Genomic DNA, 18,673 nt, shown 5'->3' on the forward strand with positions numbered 1-18,673 from the left:
TCACTCATCAATGTTCAAACATGGAATTTCGAAATGTTCAAAAAATGAAACCAAGCATGCCAATAGCATCATCAAGCATTCAATACCACGAATATATCATCACTTTTCAATAAATCATCATGTTCAAACCAAATCGAAGAAAAATGCAATTGCTCACAAAAATGAAAATCAAGGTTTCTTCATCATGAGAGCACCATTTTAAACAAGGCATAGCATTCTAGAATCAGTATTCAAGGATCTCTCACAAACATGGCATGGCTTTGAAAAATAAAAGACTCGAAAACTTACTCATCCTTGAAGAAATCTGAGATACAGTTGCTGTTTGGCCAAAAACAAACTTGAACAAGTGATGATTTGTGCTTCAGATGGTGAAGGGTGAAGGTTCTTTGGTTCAGTGTAGCTATTTTTTCCTTGAAACTCCACCTGCCATGGCTGAACTTTGGAATAACAGCTGGAGCAAAACTCCTTCCAGCTAGAGGATAATGGTGGAAATCAATCTCCAGTGATACCTAGACGGTGCAGCAAAGAAGAAATGCTCGAGGGCTCTTGAAGTTTTGGTCAGAATTTCACAAATGTAAAATTGCAAGATGAGAGAAAGGGAGGGTTCTGGTATGCCAAGGCTGCTCTAGGGTTGTGGAAATGAACAGAAATGAAGCTTATATCATCTGTTTAACCATGCCTAATAACATGCTAATCAGGTTTTAACTTAATGAATCCAAAATGCAAAAAATGCTAAAATGCACATAAGTGAAAAGAGAGGTGTGAACTGCACGAATTTGGGCTTTAATGATGCTGTACAGGACCTTTGTAAATGCTGTCTTTGGTTGTTTCATGAGTGGTTAACTTGTTTGGTTTAAAATGCAAAAAATTGTACATTTGCTAAGCTTGGCATAAGTGAAAAAAAGGAGGTGTATGCTGCACGTTTATGGGCTGGAAAGGCTGCTAGCAGACCATGTTTGTGCTGTTTGTAGTGGTACATGTACTGCTGTACTTTGCTTTGGTCATATGAGGAAATTGCAAAAAATACCATATTTGCATCTTGGTCCAAAATAGTGGTAGGATGGTGGTATGATCATGAATTAGGACTTGAGGCAAGTTTCAAATGTGATTTTAAACCTTTCCCAATTGGCCAAAGTGAGAAAAAATGCATAAATCAAAAAGTCAACTGTGAGTCAAACTTTGATTTTTAAAGGAATAGGTCCAAAAATGCCATTTTGATTGGCAAGGTTTTAGGTCATGAAATTTATATTTTTGGAAAGAGGATGAAAAATGTGGTTTGTAGGAAAAAACCCCACCAAATTTGGCCTTATGGTTTGAGAGATATGGCTTGTTGAAGTTCAAAAATTGGTGAAAATGATTTGATCATATCTTGACAACCACACATGGGATTTTGATGTTCTTGGACTTTTTGAAAATGGGAAGACAAGATCTTCAACTTTCATGTTGGGCAAAAATTCATTTGAAGCTTGTATCATGATGTAAGTTTAAGATCAAGAAGTTTCCATTTTTGGCAGTTGAAATTACAGGTCCACTTGCTATTTCTGGAAAATTTTCTGATTGACTTGATTTTCTTCCATGATGAGGTTGAACATGATAGATGAGGCTTATATGAGCATGAATGAATTTCTCCAAATCAATTCTATCCATTAAATTCTTGATTAAATCAACTGTTGACCAAGTTTGACTTTGCTAGGGTTTTGAGTGACTGGAGCACTTCTGATGAATTCCAAACCCTAATTCCTTGAGAACTTGACTCCAGATGATGTCCCAAGATGTATGAACCTTTGATTATTGATCATGGTGCCCAAATTCTGCAAGAATGGCCACCATCCCTTGTTTTGACTGATCAATGACTGTCTTTGACCTAATTGCTGATGATTGCTTCAACTGCAGGCAACAAGGTTAAACAGACAATATTTTTGTACTTTTTGAATGATAAACATATGAAAGCAAAGATATACAAATGCAAAGTATGCTTGGTGATCAAGAAACAAAACCCACAAGGCAAACTATCCACTAGAAGGGGACAAAGGCATGCATTGATCCTTGAGGTTATGGTATGAATGATATGGGCCATGAGGGATCTTAGGGCCCAAAATTGGGGTCTTACATTAAGCATTTAGATTTAATTGTATAACCTAAGTCAACAGAGCGAGAGTTTGAGATAAGGGTGTTTAAAACGGTCAGTATTTTCTTAAAAAGAGTTTCTGCAACTTTATTGTTTTCAAAATATGATTTTTGACTTAATTATAAGTGACAGCAACATTAACATAAGATCATGGTTCCTTCAACAGAGCGAGAGTTTGAGATAAAACCTTTAACCAATAAAGTTAGTCGAAACGATTTATTTTAAAACCGAGAGACCGACAAGGAATTGATTCCCTAGTTTTGACGAACTACATACCGATATCCGTTTTATTAATATTTAATCTAGATATTAGTTTAGCTCTTAGCTCCTTTCCCCAAACAATCAAACATTTTCACCTTAGATTTACGTAGTAACCTTAGATAACGGTACATCGATTCATAAGTCCCTGTGGGATCGATATCTTTTAAAACTACGCGATAGAACTGTGCACTTGCAGTTTGTATCCCATTCTCGACTCACCCAGTCGAGCGATCAAGTTTTTGGCGCCGTTGCCGGGGACTTTTATTCAATCGATATCGTAACTCTTCCGTTACGCTGTAGAGACTAAGGTTTCTTTTTCCTTCTATTCTTTCTTTCGTTGATTTGTATGCCACGCACTCGCTCTCAAGGCGAACCGCTCTATCTACGAATCAACGATATCGAACTATATCTCCGAGTCTTACGACGAATTCGGGAATATCGTGCTGAAAACAATCTCCCTCCTATAAACCTTCCTGATATCAAAAACATTTTTCCTTCTTTAACCGAGATGGCAGAACCAGCTCGTGCTCTTAGAGATTACGCCGCTCCATCGCAAGATGAACCGCATTCAAGTATTGCTCCTCCCGCAATCGAAGCAAACAACTTTGAACTTAAACCTTCACTGTTGCAGGCTGTGCAACAGAACCAATTCTCTGGAAATCTTACCGAAGATCCAAACCTTCATTTATCCGTATTTGTTCAATATGCTGACACTGTTAAAGCTAATGGTGTCACTTCAGAGGCAATTCGACTTCGTCTTTTTCCTTTCTCATTAAGAGATAGCGCTAGAAGATGGCTTCAATCTCTCCCTTCCAACTCAGTCACCACATGGAACGAGTTGAAAAAAGTTTTTCTTGCCCGATATTTTCCGCCAAGCAAAACAGCTATGTTAAGAGCCCAGATAAACGGATTTAAACAGAAAGACAACGAGTCTCTTTTCGAAGCATGGGAAAGATACAAAGACATGATGAGACTTTGCCCACACCATGGTTTGGAAGACTGGTTGGTAATTCACACATTTTATAATGGTCTCTTATACAATACAAGGTTAACAATAGACGCCGCTGCAGGTGGTGCACTAATGAACAAACCTTATGCTGATGCTTACCAGCTTATCGAGAGCATGGCCCAAAACCACTATCAGTGGGGAACCGAACGAACAACAGTGGAAAAACCTCAACCGAAAACTGGCATGTACGAGATAAGTAACCTTGATCACGTCAATGCAAAAGTGGATGCTTTGGTCCAGAAGATTGAAAGTTTAAACGTATCACCACCAACCGCCGTGGTTGCTATAACTCAGAATTGCGAAGTCTGTGGAATCCAAGGCCACACTCCTACGGAATGTCAACTCTTGACTGGAATCCAAACAGAGCAAGTAAACTATGCTCAAGGAAGCCCCTATTCGAATACCTATAACCCAAATTGGAAGAACCATCCAAACTTTTCATATAAGAGTAATAATGCTTTATACGCACCTGGACAGTCTCCGAATCAAACCCCATCTATACCTCCGGGATATCAGAAACCAAATCCTAACAATAATACCCCTAGAAAATCCAACTTGGAAATCATGATGGAAAACTTTATAGCTTCCCAACAACAAACCAATAAAGATTTCTTAAACCAGAACATACACACTGGCGAACAACTTAAACAACTAGCAAGCAAAGTAGATGCCTTGGCTACCCATAACAAAATGTTAGAAACCCAAATATCTCAAGTAGCTCAACAACAAGCACCTACTGCTGCACCAACTGGTACATTCCCTGGACAGCCCCAACCTAATCCGAGAAGCCAAGCCCATGCAATTATATTAAGAAGTGGAACGGAAGTGGAAGGACCGTCTGATCCAAGGATAGAAAACCAAAACCCTAAGAAATCTACTGAGGAAAGTGAACCTAAGGAAAAGGAAGAGAGCAATAAGGATACCCTAGAAAAGAAGGAACCTTATGTACCTCCACCACCTTACAAACCACCTATACCTTACCCTCAAAGGCTTGTTAAAACCAAAGATGTAGGCCAATTTAGAAAATTTGTCGATCTCCTTAAGCAATTAAACGTTACAATTCCATTTACCGAAGCTATTACGCAGATGCCCTCATATGCTAAATTCTTAAAAGAAATTCTTTCTAATAAAAGGAAACTTGAGGATAGTGAAACCGTTACACTCCCTGCCGAATGTAGCGCTATAATCCAAAACATGCCTCCTAAACTCAAGGATCCAGGTAGCTTCTCTATACCCTGTCACATAGGAAAATTTGTCATCGACAAAGCCTTATGCGATTTAGGAGCCGGAATTAGCGTTATGCCTCTATCCATATGTAAGAGACTGGAAATGGGAGAATTAAGACCGACCAAGATGTCTGTACAACTAGCGGATCGTTCCATCAAATATCCTGTAGGAATCCTTGAAAACGTTCCCGTACGCATAGGTCAGTTTTATATTCCCACTGACTTCACAATTATGGACATTAGAGAAGATGATACTACACCTATTATACTAGGAAGACCATTCTTAGCAACTGCCGGTGCAATCATAGACGTAAAACGAGGAAGACTCACCTTCGAAGTAGGTGAAGAGAAAATTGAATTCATTCTTTCCAAATTCTTGAAAGCACCTGCAATAGAAGATACATGTTACTTCATGGATATCATCGATGAATGCATAAAAGAAGCAGAGTCAGGAGAAGACAAATCATCAGACTATCTTTTAGAAGACAAATCTAAACAATGCTTAGCAATAACACCAGATCCTACGCAGTGTCTTAACAAACCAACCCCTGATTTGAAAACACTTCCCAAAAATCTGAGATATGAATTCCTAGACTTAGAACTTGAACGACCTGTGATAGTCAATGCAGATCTAGGAAGACTCGAAACAGAAAAACTCCTACATATCTTAAGAAAATATCCAACCGCACTAGGATACCACATAACCGATCTTAAAGGAATAAGCCCTTCTATTTGTATGCATCGCATCATGTTAGAAGAAGACGGTAAAACCTCTAGGGAACACCAGAGAAGACTAAATCCGATCCTAAGTGAGGTAGTAAAGAAAGAAATAACCAAGTTATTAGAAGCAGGTATTATATATCCTATATCTGATAGCAAATGGGTCAGTCCTGTACACGTTGTACCAAAGAAAGGAGGCATAACCGTTATTGAAAACGAAAAAGGAGAAACTATAACTAAACGAATCGAATCGGGATGGAGAATGTGCATTGATTATAGGAAACTAAACAAAGCAACCCGAAAAGATCATTTCCCTTTACCATTCATTGACCAAATGTTAGAACGATTAGCAAAACATTCACATTTCTGTTATTTAGACGGTTATTCAGGCTTCTTTCAAATACCAATTCACCCTGATGACCAAGAAAAGACAACATTCACATGCCCTTTTGGTACCTTCGCGTATAGACGAATGCCGTTTGGTCTGTGTAATGCCCCTGCAACTTTTCAAAGATGCATGATGGCAATTTTCGCCGACTTTCTCGAAAACATCATGGAAGTATTCATGGATGACTTTTCTGTATACGGACAAAGTTTCGAAGAATGCCTTGAAAACCTGGAAAGAGTTCTTGAACGATGTGTAAAAGTAAACTTAGTACTTAATTGGGAAAAGTGCCACTTTATGGTACAAGAAGGAATCGTTTTAGGACACATCATCTCAAACAGAGGAATTGAAGTAGACAAAGCCAAAATAGAGGTAATCGAAAATCTTCAACCCCCAAGAACCGTGAGAGAAGTACGAAGCTTTTTAGGACACGCCGGTTTCTACCGACGATTCATCAAAGACTTCTCTAAGATAACTAAACCCTTAACCGGACTATTAATGAAAGATGCTGAATTCATATTCGACGATAACTGTTTAAAAGCATTTCAAACTCTTAAACAAGCATTGATCTCCGCACCCATTATGCAGACACCAGACTGGAATGAACCATTCGAAATAATGTGCGATGCCAGTGATTATGCTGTAGGTGCTGTTTTAGGACAAAGAAAGGATAAAAAGCTCCATGTTATATATTACGCTAGCAGAACCCTGGATGAAGCACAGATGAATTATGCCACAACCGAGAAAGAACTCCTAGCAGTAGTATTTGCGCTAGATAAATTTCGTTCTTACTTGGTAGGAGCCAAAATAATAGTTTACACCGATCACGCTGCTATCAGGTACCTTCTAACAAAAAAGGATGCTAAACCTAGACTCCTAAGATGGATCTTGTTACTACAAGAATTCGACTTAGAAATTAAGGACAAGAAAGGAACTGAGAACGTAGTAGCAGACCACCTCTCTAGACTTGAGAACCTTGAACCAGAAAGAACATCCATTAATGATGATTTCTCGTATGACAAACTCATAGCTACTTTGGAAGAGAACAACTCCGACATGCAAGTAGAAACCACCTTAGCTATATCTGTCATACCATGGTACGCTGATCTAGTCAATTATTTAGCTGCCGGAATAGTTCCACCTACTTTATCTTACCAGCAGAAGAAAAGATTCTTCCACGACATAAAACACTATTACTGGGATGATCCCTTACTTTTCAAAAGAGGTCCCGATGGTATTTTCCGTCGATGTGTACCCGAAGAAGAGGTAGAAAATATAATCCAACACTGTCACTCCGCGCCTTATGGTGGACACACAAGTACATCCAAGACCTGCTCTAAAATCCTACAAGCTGGCTTTTATTGGCCAACTATATGGAAGGACGTACATGCGGCTATTAAGGAGTGTGACAGATGTCAACGCACGGGAAACATATCTAGACGTGACGAGATGCCACAAAAAGGTATTTTGGAAGTAGAGATTTTTGACGTGTGGGGAATAGACTTCATGGGACCATTTCCATCCTCTTTCGGTAACAAGTACATACTCGTGGCGGTTGACTACGTATCAAAGTGGATCGAAGCTATAGCTTCTCCAACTAATGACACCCGAGTAGTAACTAGACTCTTTAAAAATATAATATTTCCGAGATTTGGCATCCCAAGGATAGTAGTCAGTGATGGTGGATCGCACTTTATATCCAAGGTACTCGAAAAACTACTACTTAAATATGGAGTGAGACATAGGATAGCAACACCTTACCACCCTCAAACCAGTGGACAAGTGGAAGTATCTAACAGAGAAATCAAGCAAATACTAGAAAAAACGGTCGCCACTTCAAGGAAAGATTGGTCATTGAAATTACCAGAAGCTTTATGGGCATACCGAACTGCTTATAAAACTCCCATAGGGACGACCCCATTTAAGCTCATTTATGGAAAATCCTGTCACCTCCCGGTAGAATTAGAACATAAAGCCTATTGGGCTATTAGAAATTTAAATTTGAATTATAAAGCCGCCGGTGAAAAGAGAATCCTTGACATAAACGAATTAGAGGAACTCAGAAGAGACGCCTATGAAAATGCCAAAATCTATAAAGAAAGAACAAAACAATGGCATGATAAGCGTATATCAAGGAAAATCTTCAAGCAAGGCGACGCAGTACTCTTATTTAACTCCAGACTAAAATTATTCCCGGGAAAACTACGATCCAGATGGTCAGGACCTTTCCATATCACTAAAATCTTTCCCAGTGGAACGGTAGAAATTAAAGGACAATCTACAGAACCGTTCACCGTAAACGGGCAACGTCTGAAACACTATCACTATGCGGAAACCAACGAGGATTCGCAAATTCTACACTTAGACGAAACGCCCCCAGGACTCGTAGACAATATTTAACAGTTTCTTTGTCGAGCTTGCGACATTTAAACAAAGCGCTTAGTGGGAGACAACCCACAAATTAATCTGTTATTTTATTATTTTATTATTATTATCATTTCTCTATTTTTCTCTTAATTATTCTTTTAATTTCTATTTAATATTCATTATTGATTTATTCAAAAAAAAAAAAATATATATCTATATATAATAATAATAATTCTATTCTTCTTTCGGCATTTGGCCAAATCCTGACTTAAACTCATGTTTTCTTTTCTCTAGTTAACACTAACCAGATGGGACATTTTGACCGTATGGGTATCAAGTTCAGAGGAATGGCTCAGAAACGAAGGTTTGAAGAACTAGCCACTAGAGAGATGCTACCTAGTTTATATCCTGATGATTGGGCTATGACTGCCCTTGGACTGAGACAGAGTGTCCTGTTTTTGCTGAATCAGATAGGATGGGAGACCTCCCCTATCCTGAGACATTTCACCACCTACCGGAGACTCACACTAGAATTCCTTAGTTCATTAATCTATCTACCTAGCCATGGAAAAGGAATTACCAGAGGTTTTATCCAGTTCAGAATGTTCAATATGGAGTACCAATTTAATACTAGAGACTTCACCAACCTTTTGGGTTTTCCTACCTCCTTTGATACATTCACTATAAGCCAGGAAGAACTTCTTGAATATAGAGAGCTTGAACACTTTTGGGGTAAGCTGACTGGAAATGATGAGCCCGAAGAACATGAGTTTCTCTCTGGAAACATACATAACCCGGCTTTTCGCTATTTCCATAAGATCCTGACCCACACTTTATTTGGGAAGAAGCCAAATAGTACTTCAGTTTCACGTGATGAACTCTTCATCATATTTTGTGCTTCCCAGAACCGTCCAGTAAACGGTGCTACTTTTATGTTAGCTAATTTGGACCACCTTATCCAGGATGAGAGAGCACCCATTAGAATAGGCGGCCTGATAACTATGATAGGTAATGCTATTGGACTACGTCAGCCTATGCTTGACCTGAACCCTTTTTGTGGCATTACCACTATGAGTATACCTTTCCTCTTCAACACTATGTTTATAGCAAACATAGGGTATGATGAGTTTGAGCTTGTTATTGATAACCAGGTTCTCTGCCTATTCACCCTGCCCGATCCTAGGACTAGTGTTCATAACCAAAGGAACTGGCTCTATAACCTGAATGAAACCCCAACTCCTGCTGGATCCACTGAATCCATCCAGGATTATGAGATTTGTGATGACTTTGAGCATTATGTTGACCATATCTCTCTTGCTGAATCTGACCCTCAGACTCCATCCGGCTACCATGACATTGATCCTCCTCCTCAGCCTGTCCTGACCGAAGAATCAGCCATGCCTGATCTCCGACATCATATGCCAGGAACAGATATTAAAACTGTCATTGAAGCTTTGATGTCAGAACAAAACGCCCTCAGGGAAGATTTCCACAGCTTGAGACTTGCAGTCCTAGAACACATGAGCAGTACGGCAAGTCAGTTACGTATGTTACGGCATCATGTTAACTCTTTTACTCCTCCGGCCAGAGATCCGAAGATAGATGGAATTTAGTTATTTTTCTTTCTAAGTTATTTAGTTTTAGGCTAGATTTTTTCATTAATGTTATTTGAATTCATGTTTATTTCTATTTCATTTTATTATTTTCCCTTCCTGTAATACATTATGATCCTTTTTATTGAAGCTGTTTAGTTAATTTATTTTGCAATGCCTATTATGCTCTACTGTTATTACTTATTATTATTATTATACAAAGCAAGTAAGCATGCATACTAAATTAAGCTGCAGACTAAAACGTTCATAAGCAGAATAAAATATTAAATTACGCTACCAAAGTAATTCTGTGAAGCGCTACTAAGCCTTTCCAAAAAGAACGGTGTGACGAGCGTCACACCACCCATGACGGACGGCACACTTAGTACCTGTTACGAGCGTCACAGCTTTGTGACGAGCGTAACGCCTCTCAGATATGTGAACGTTAAGGAGCCGTTGGAGACGAACGTTACACCCCTACCTTTTTACATTCCCCATTCATTTTTCATTTACCACAATTAATTACTTTTCAACCACTCTTTCTTTTCACCTCCCACATTTTACCTATAAATACCCTCCAAACTTCCTTCTTTCACCACAAACAATTCTCTCATATCAAATATACACTTCTTTTCTTTTCCAAATCACTCATTCAAAAATTCATCACAATGGCGGGAAATCAAAATTTCGGAAATATCATCTTCCGATCCGAAGATGACAACTATCAGCAAGAGCAATTCGAGCGCTTCCAACAGCGAGGCGTCGCTCCCACCAGGTACCCCGATTTAACTTGTTTACAACAATTGGGCTTACTCCAAGGTATCGAGTGGATGCTCCGTAAAGCCGATTTAACCTTCCTTTGCACCCATAACCAACCCACCTATCCTTCCCTAACCTTAGAATTCCTAAGTTCTTACGACTACACCACTCCCGCCGGTGAAGGTGAATTTCTAACCGGTACAGCAACCTTCCAAATGTTTAACACCGAGTACTCTCTAACCCAACGCGAATTGAGTGCCATGCTACAATTTCCCACAGAAGGTCTGCTCCATGCCAGAATCCCTCCAACCTCAAACTGGAACACAGTTCTAGTTTTCGACCTTTTTAAGAAAATTTCCGGTATAAATACCTACAACTGGGAAGAACTCCTTCTCTCCCATATCCATAACCCCACCATCCGTTATTTTCTCCGTATCCTGCAAAACACACTCTTTGGAAGACCAAACAACAGTAAGGTCAACTCAAAAGAACTCTTTTTCCTCCAGTGCGTTTTCGAATCGGATACCAAGGTAAACGCCGCCTCTTTTATATTTCATCATATCCGCACCTTATGTGCTAGAGGCCGGCAACCATTCATAATTGGTGGATTAATAACCTCCATAGCACTTGGCCTGAACCTAGGGGATAAACTCCAAACTTTAGAATCCCTACCACCCCTGTCTATGGATATCAGCTATTGTCGCTCCAGCCGCCTGATTAAAAACAGAGTAGGCGGAGGATACTATCTTATGGTGAACAACCAAGCTGTCCCAAGTGTTGTGCTACCCAATACCACCCTAACCGATGTCACAAACCCGAACCGCCACCTCTACGATCTTAGCGCTCCTGAAACCACCGAGCCTTCACAAACAAGCCAGCAAACAGATGAGCTTGAAGAAATGGAACAAGGTGATCATCCGCCAACACAACAGTCAGTCCCGCTCAACCCTTCCAGTAATGCAGCCGGCCCATCCTCCCAACGTCGTCGACGACGAAGGCCTGCGACCAACGATGACATTATGGATGCTATCGACGGAATGCAGGCACAGAATGCAGATATGATGCAGATGATGCGTCAAATGCAACAGCAACAGGATGCTCGGAATGCCATAACCGACCAGCGGTTTACTGAGTTGTTTAGCAGATTCGACAGCTTAGACATACGTCAAAGATCACCAGGACCAAGAACCAGAGGTGGCAGGCAGCCTTAGTTATATTTTTTTTCTTTTCATCTCCATTTTGTATTTCTTTCCCTTAAAACATCGAGGACAATGTTTAGTTCAAGTATGGGGGGAAATTATTCTTTCCATTCTCATTTTTGTTTCAAGTTTGTACTCTCCCTTTTCATTGTTATTTCCTTATAAAAACAATATTTTTTTTTTTAAGTCCTGAATGTGAAAAAGTTTCTATTATCTAGTTCCCTCAACTTTCTTGAGCCATAACAAAAATTTTAACACACCCAATAAGTATAAAGGTTGCTCACTTTATAAAATTTGAGTGAAATCAAAACAAAATCATTACCATAACAACGCTCTGAGAACCTCGATATGTTAGATCAGGATAAGTACCTATTATACCGATTCCTTGAACTTTTAGTTCTATGGTAACCCCAAGTAGTTTATACAGAAGTCAGCACCATCTTAATAGCAAACTACGTGGAGAGCCGATGAATATAAGTGAATGATCCCCAAAGTAACCTGAGACACATAAATATATCAAGAAATGCACTAATTAAATTAGGTGATCCTTACCGGATCATTTAATCTAAAGGTTGCAGATCATGCAAAAGCACAATACGAAAGATCCATTATGAATTGGTTCAGTAGGAATCTGGTGCTGAACTTGGTAGGGCGGACTACGGTTCGATCCCCCGCAATTTGCAATGGACTGAATAATGAAGTTATCCGACTTATGTACCAGAACTTCTAGCTAAAAGCGGATCATAGTCACTAACCGGTTACTCCACTATGTGCGCGAAAGGATAAAGGGCTTAATGTGATTTCGCTAGAATGAAAACGGGCAAAATAAGACTAAAGGAACCAGGATAGCTATCATAGGGTACTTGAACTGATTGGCATAAGGTAGGGTTATCTGAGGTTGTAACGGTAGTTGTTGATGTCAAGATTAAACTCAAGTCCTCCTAAACAAAAATCCATTGGCAACCTAGTACGAATTGATGTGTGCTTTAAAATTTCATCCGGCTAAAACTTTTAACAAGTTCTATACTGAATTTTGCTTGAGGACAAGCAAAGATTTAAGTATGGGGGAGTTTGATAACACGAAATTATATCGCTTTTTAAGACTTAATTCAATTAAATTATTTTATCATTTACGCTAATTTATCCCATTTCATCAGATATTATGCAGTATTTCTTTTCTATTTACATCAGGTACCCATTTTGAAGCAAAAGTGAAAAAGGGAAGAAAAGGAGGTGTAAAAAGCAACAAAAAGGAGAGAAAAGGAACCAAAGGCCAAAGCCCAGCCCAAAGCGCACAAGTCACCAATGCTGTGCCTGTGACGGACGTCACAGGACGCGTGACGAGCGTCACGCGAAGTAACCTTGTGACGGACGTCACACATGGTGTGACGAACGTCACACCAGTCCTCTATATTTTTGGCGCAAGGAACTCAACTGACCACGTTGAAGCCCACTTCCACGCACGCTTAACCCTCGGAAGCCTACTACCATGCACGCGGAAACCCTTGAAAAGTGGTTACACCAGCAGCTTATAAATAGCAGCAAATTGGGAACTTCCAGACACACAGTTTTTGCACGCTCAGTTTTGCGGAAGCTCTGCCAAATTTATTTTTCACGCCTTTGCCTATTTTTCTTCCTTTCCAGCATCGTTCACTTTATTTATTTTATTTTGCAAGCTTCGTTTTCTTTTTCCCTTGCAATTTATTTTCCCCCGTTCTTAGCTTTTAGATATTTTTCGCGTAGTAGTTTCTACACCGGAAACTACTGTGCAACTTTATACCGGATTTAACCTTACGTTATATTCGAGTTTTTTTATTTCCTTGATTTAATTTACTGTTTAATTGAAGAATCGAAGAACAAATCCTACCGGCTTGTGGAGGAGTGTTCAAAGACCATTGTATTACGCATTCAGGTTCTTTAATAGTTATTTAATTTTTAATGTTTTATTCTACTGTTTATTTATATTGCATGCCTGGAATGAGTCTGTTTATGCATGATATAGATTCTTATTCATTTAGCATGTCTGGCTAATTTGCCTAGGTATCGGTATGTAAAGTAAGCAGAATAAGGGGTCAAGACTAAGTCGGTCTATTCAAACTTAAAATTAGAATCAATCTTTTTATGGTCTTAACTTACAGGTTTAATAACAAGATTTTTTACAAAAGTAAAAGACATAAAGAAGTCGAAACCAACAGAGCGAGAGTTTGAGGTTTTAACTGGACAGTGTAAGTTAGTCATTAAATCTATCTCAGGGCGAGAGCAAGTTTTAGAATTAATTAAATTCTGACCTTTTTCCAAAAAGTATTTTTAAAGATTGAATGTGAGGACGAGAGTTAAGCATTTAGATTTAATTGTATAACCTAAGTCAACAGAGCGAGAGTTTGAGATAAGGGTGTTTAAAACGGTCAGTATTTTCTTAAAAAGAGTTTCTGCAACTTTATTGTTTTCAAAATATGATTTTTGACTTAATTATAAGTGACAGCAACATTAACATAAGATCATGGTTCCTTCAACAGAGCGAGAGTTTGAGATAAAACCTTTAACCAATAAAGTTAGTCGAAACGATTTATTTTAAAACCGAGAGACCGACAAGGAATTGATTCCCTAGTTTTGACGAACTACATACCGATATCTGTTTTATTAATATTTAATCTAGATATTAGTTTAGCTCTTAGCTCCTTTCCCCAAACAATCAAACATTTTCACCTTAGATTTACGTAGTAACCTTAGATAACGGTACATCGATTCATAAGTCCCTGTGGGATCGATATCTTTTAAAACTACGCGATAGAACTGTGCACTTGCAGTTTGTATCCCATTCTCGACTCACCCAGTCGAGCGATCACTTGGTTGTCTGAAGTCCTACCAATGTAGGCGACAAGATTGAGTTGCTTTGAGGTCAAATCAAAGCAACTCAGATCATGAACCTCAAAATTCAACTCCCTGTATCTTTCAATATACTTGGAGTTAGATGAAATTGAGCCCAGATTCGAGCTCCTGAGAATTTTTACTTTAAATTTATGTCCTCCTTTTTTATTTTGGTGATGGTTGAAGATGAACCAGTCCGGTGAGATCTATCGGAGAAGAAGACCGGAGTTGCAGCTCTGGCGATGCGTTGGCATGTCTCAGACCATAGGATTCTCTCATTTTGTTTTAATCTCACGCGTTGGTTTTAATTACCATCCCTGCAACGTATTGACTTAGGTTTATTGTGGAACGCGCGCTGAGATCCACTTGATCTGCCACCTCAATTAATGAGGGGGATCAAGTGGTCCACGTTTTTTAGCATTTTCTGATTTTTATTTTATTTGACTTATTTTCATTAATTCATATTAATTTTAATATTGACCTAAAAAATATGAGACTTTCACCACACAAAAAAATCCTCTTTCATTTTCTGAATTAAAATTATTTTTTGGATCATTATTAATATTTTTCATGATTTAATTATTTTTGTGCATATTTTTAATTGTTTAAAAATACTTTGAAGTTTCCAAAAATGTTGAAGTTTTTTCTCCAAGGTCCTTTGACCTTGTTTGACCTATGATAAATCTCATGGTCATTTATTTGGTGTTTTGATGAGGTTTTAGGATTTTGACCAACCATAATTTAATTTAATGCATTTTTTTAATTGATTTTAATTGTTTAATTGCAAATAAATTGTGTGGAGCTATTTGTATTGACTTGTTGAGTTTGACTTGTGTTGTTAGGCCTTGGTCAAGGTTGATTTGACTTTGTTGAGTTAAAATCATTGGATTTATAGGATTGATGAAATGTACATTTCATCTCCCAAAATGAATGAATGATTTTAATTTGATAAAAGTCTTCCTTTGACCAATTTGTGTTGATTCCATCCCCCCCCCCCCCCCTCTTCATCTCAATCCCATTCTCTTATCATTCATTTCATGGACCTATGATATCTCTATATCCTAAGGCTAGTTGATTGCAAAATCAACATAAGTATGGATGAGATTAGGTCCACCCCTTTTGCATTTTCTTTTAAGTGTGGTATGTTTTAGGAGTATGATTCATAATACCATATTTCTAACATGCATTAACACTAAAATTTCTATTGCCCGGCCTCAGATAGTTGTGACTTCTACATAAGTCCAATTACGATTGCTTAACATATCGCTAAATCTTGACCTAAAAGCATAGCATTCTAGTAAGTGAGATTGTCAATCTCCCCCCTTTCATGGTATTGTGTAGAAACTTGGCCTTTTTCCTTCCTTTGGAAGATGTCTTGGTTCAAGGATCCATGCTTGTGAATAGTGGGTTGAGTGTTCTCCAAAGAATGACCTAAACAATTGAAAAGCAAAAGCAATACTAACTTCTAATCAACTAACATTTAATTTCAAGCCATTTTACTTTTATGCACTTTAAATTCAAGTCTTTATTCATTTTCCATTATGCATACCATTTAACTTGTTTATTTTAATGCCATTTTCACTTTGCTCACTTGAGCTATACATTGTAATCGTTTATACTTGTTTGTGTTTGTGGTCCTTTGACCTTAATGTACATAATAACAATAAAAACCCTAAAAGACATTTGTGTAGACTGTTGGATTTGATCTGATACATTGGACTAAGATTTAGCCAACACTCCCTATGCAAAAGGACCTGGCCAATGCCAACTTTTATGAAACCAAGTTCCTGTGAAGTGAACTTTCATATGATGTAAACATTGAAGATCCATTTGAGTTCATCTGCAACATGATTTTAATGAAGCTGTTACTTTGAACCTGTGTTCAGTAAGTTATTTTGAGTCATTCAAGGAGTAGATCATCTGATACATGGGAGATTATGAAGAAGATCATGAAGTTGCTAGCTTGGATGTGGCTATCTTTATTTAATGTATTGTTCTTCATCTTGCTATTTGTTTGTTGATATTGCTTGATTCTAAAGTCCAAGGGAAATTGGGTTTCTATATGACATTCTTATCTATTTGATTGCATCCCATTGGTCAGATCTTTTCAACTATTAACTTTTAATTTTTGCTTAGGATTAGTCTCTTCATCTCCTCCCACTTATTAAATTTCAAATCTCCCCCCCCCTTTTCAAAATCTTCTTTGCTTGTGATTTCTAAACTATGGACTTGTTTTCAAAATTAGAAAATTTGGCCATATGTCATTGCATTTTCAAACTCTTTTTCTTGATCAAACTTGTAAATGAACTTAACCATACTTGACTTTAAATTTCAAAGGACAAAAAGAATTAACATTCATCCAAACTCTTTTAGGCCTTTTGTGCCTCTCTCAAGCTTAAATTTTTGTTAAAAGGAATGCACTCACTTTGAAGTTGTTACCATGAACTACGAGGTTTTGATCCCTCATTTTTATGTTGGTACGTAGGCACAAGTCTGAAGGTCTTGTCAAACACAAAAATATAATTAATAAATTCTTTTCTCATCCCTTCATTCTATTTATTGCAAACATAATTTTATACTAAAACACATATGCACACAAGAAAGGGCTCCCTAGGAGTACCTAGAACACTTTGGGTGCTAACACCTTCCCTCTATGTAACCAACCCCCTTACATGTAATCTCTGGAATTTTATTAGTTTTGATTTGAAAACTTCTTATCTTTGGGTTTTGTTCGTATTTTTCCCTTTTTCCCTTGGAAACAATAAAAGCGCGATGACGACTCTGGTTTTATTGACGTTAAGTTTATCCATAGCTTAATGGTCATGAATTTACCGCTACATAAATTAAGTGGTGACTCTGTTGGGGAGTAGTCTCCAGTGGGTTTAGCCTACTTTTTTATGTGTATATAATTGTATATTTGATGTTTGTTTATTTGTTTGTGTGATATAATCTTCTTGTTGTGCTTGGTGATCTATGAGTGGTGAGACAAGTTCTAACCTGAACTTGAGTGCAATTAAGATAGGAGGATGGTATAGTCATGTTCAACTTGTGTGGAGTAGTCCTTAACAAGTTAGCTTGAGACCCATCTACTCAGTGGAGACCCTTTTGGAGCTATTGATGTCACACAAGTTATTTGTGGTTAGGCATTACTTTCTATGATTTGGGGTCCGAGAAGCTGAGGATCATAGAATACCCCTCTTGGCCTATTTAGGACGTAGTGCGGAGACTGTTCAGGTGTAGACTTGATAATAGTTATTACGCGATACTACACTCAGACGCGTTTCTCTTGAGAATATTATGGGTTGATGAGTCAGTCATCCTAACCTGTAATATCTGATAGATGGAATTAAGACTCTGGGAACTCTTTAGAACATGATCTATAAGTTTTATCCTTAGTACACTCCTTTGGGATGGTTCTTAACCAGATTCCATGCTTGTGACTTGCAACAAACCCTTGATTCTTGATTGATCCAATCCAGTCTTGTCAATATCAATGGAACTTGGGTATTGATAAGGTGAAAACCATAATCCACCAAAATGGATGATTGATCTTGACAATGACTTGATTCATCCCTTGACCTTTGTATGTTTGCCTTGTGTGTGATCCCTATTTGTGATTGTCGGATTCATGCATTCATGCACATCATAACATTCATCACACAAAAAATAACTTCAAGGAACTGAGGCTTTTTTTGCAAATATTTCCAGACCATGGATTATGGATGAAGGAACACTAAGAAGTACAGTTTCAGATGTCCCGATTTGAAAGAGTTAAGGAAGCTATCATCCTTTGTATTAGATCCCTTAGATTTCAAGCAATGTCATGGGAAGCTTCTATCTATTTTGTCTACTGATGTGGTTAAAGGACTCTTGAGTGTGTTGGTTCAGTTTTATGATCCTCTCTACCGTTGCTTCACTTTTCCTGAGTATCAGCTTATGCCTACGTTGGAGGAGTATGCCCATCTCTTGGGAATACATGTTTCTGACAAAGTGTCGTTTAATAGATTGGAAGAGATTCCCAAATCTCATATTATAGCTGAAGTTATTCACTTGAAGAAGTCTGAGATTGAGGCTCATTGGGTGAAGAAAGGGGGGTTGTTTGGATTGACTTTTGAGTTCCTCATCAAGGAATATATTACCTTTTCTCAAGCTGGTAGTG

General features: G+C 38.2%; 1 pseudogene; it reads right to left on the reverse strand.

The window, feature by feature from the left end:
- Window positions 1–3,282: 3,282 nt before the first annotated feature.
- Window positions 3,283–3,382, reverse strand: LOC127116428 (uncharacterized; annotated as a pseudogene).
- Between the last annotated feature and the right edge of the window lie 15,291 nt (window positions 3,383–18,673).

Source organism: Lathyrus oleraceus, chromosome 1 (assembly GCF_024323335.1).
Source record: "Lathyrus oleraceus cultivar Zhongwan6 chromosome 1, CAAS_Psat_ZW6_1.0, whole genome shotgun sequence".
Lineage (NCBI taxonomy): Eukaryota > Viridiplantae > Streptophyta > Magnoliopsida > Fabales > Fabaceae > Lathyrus > Lathyrus oleraceus.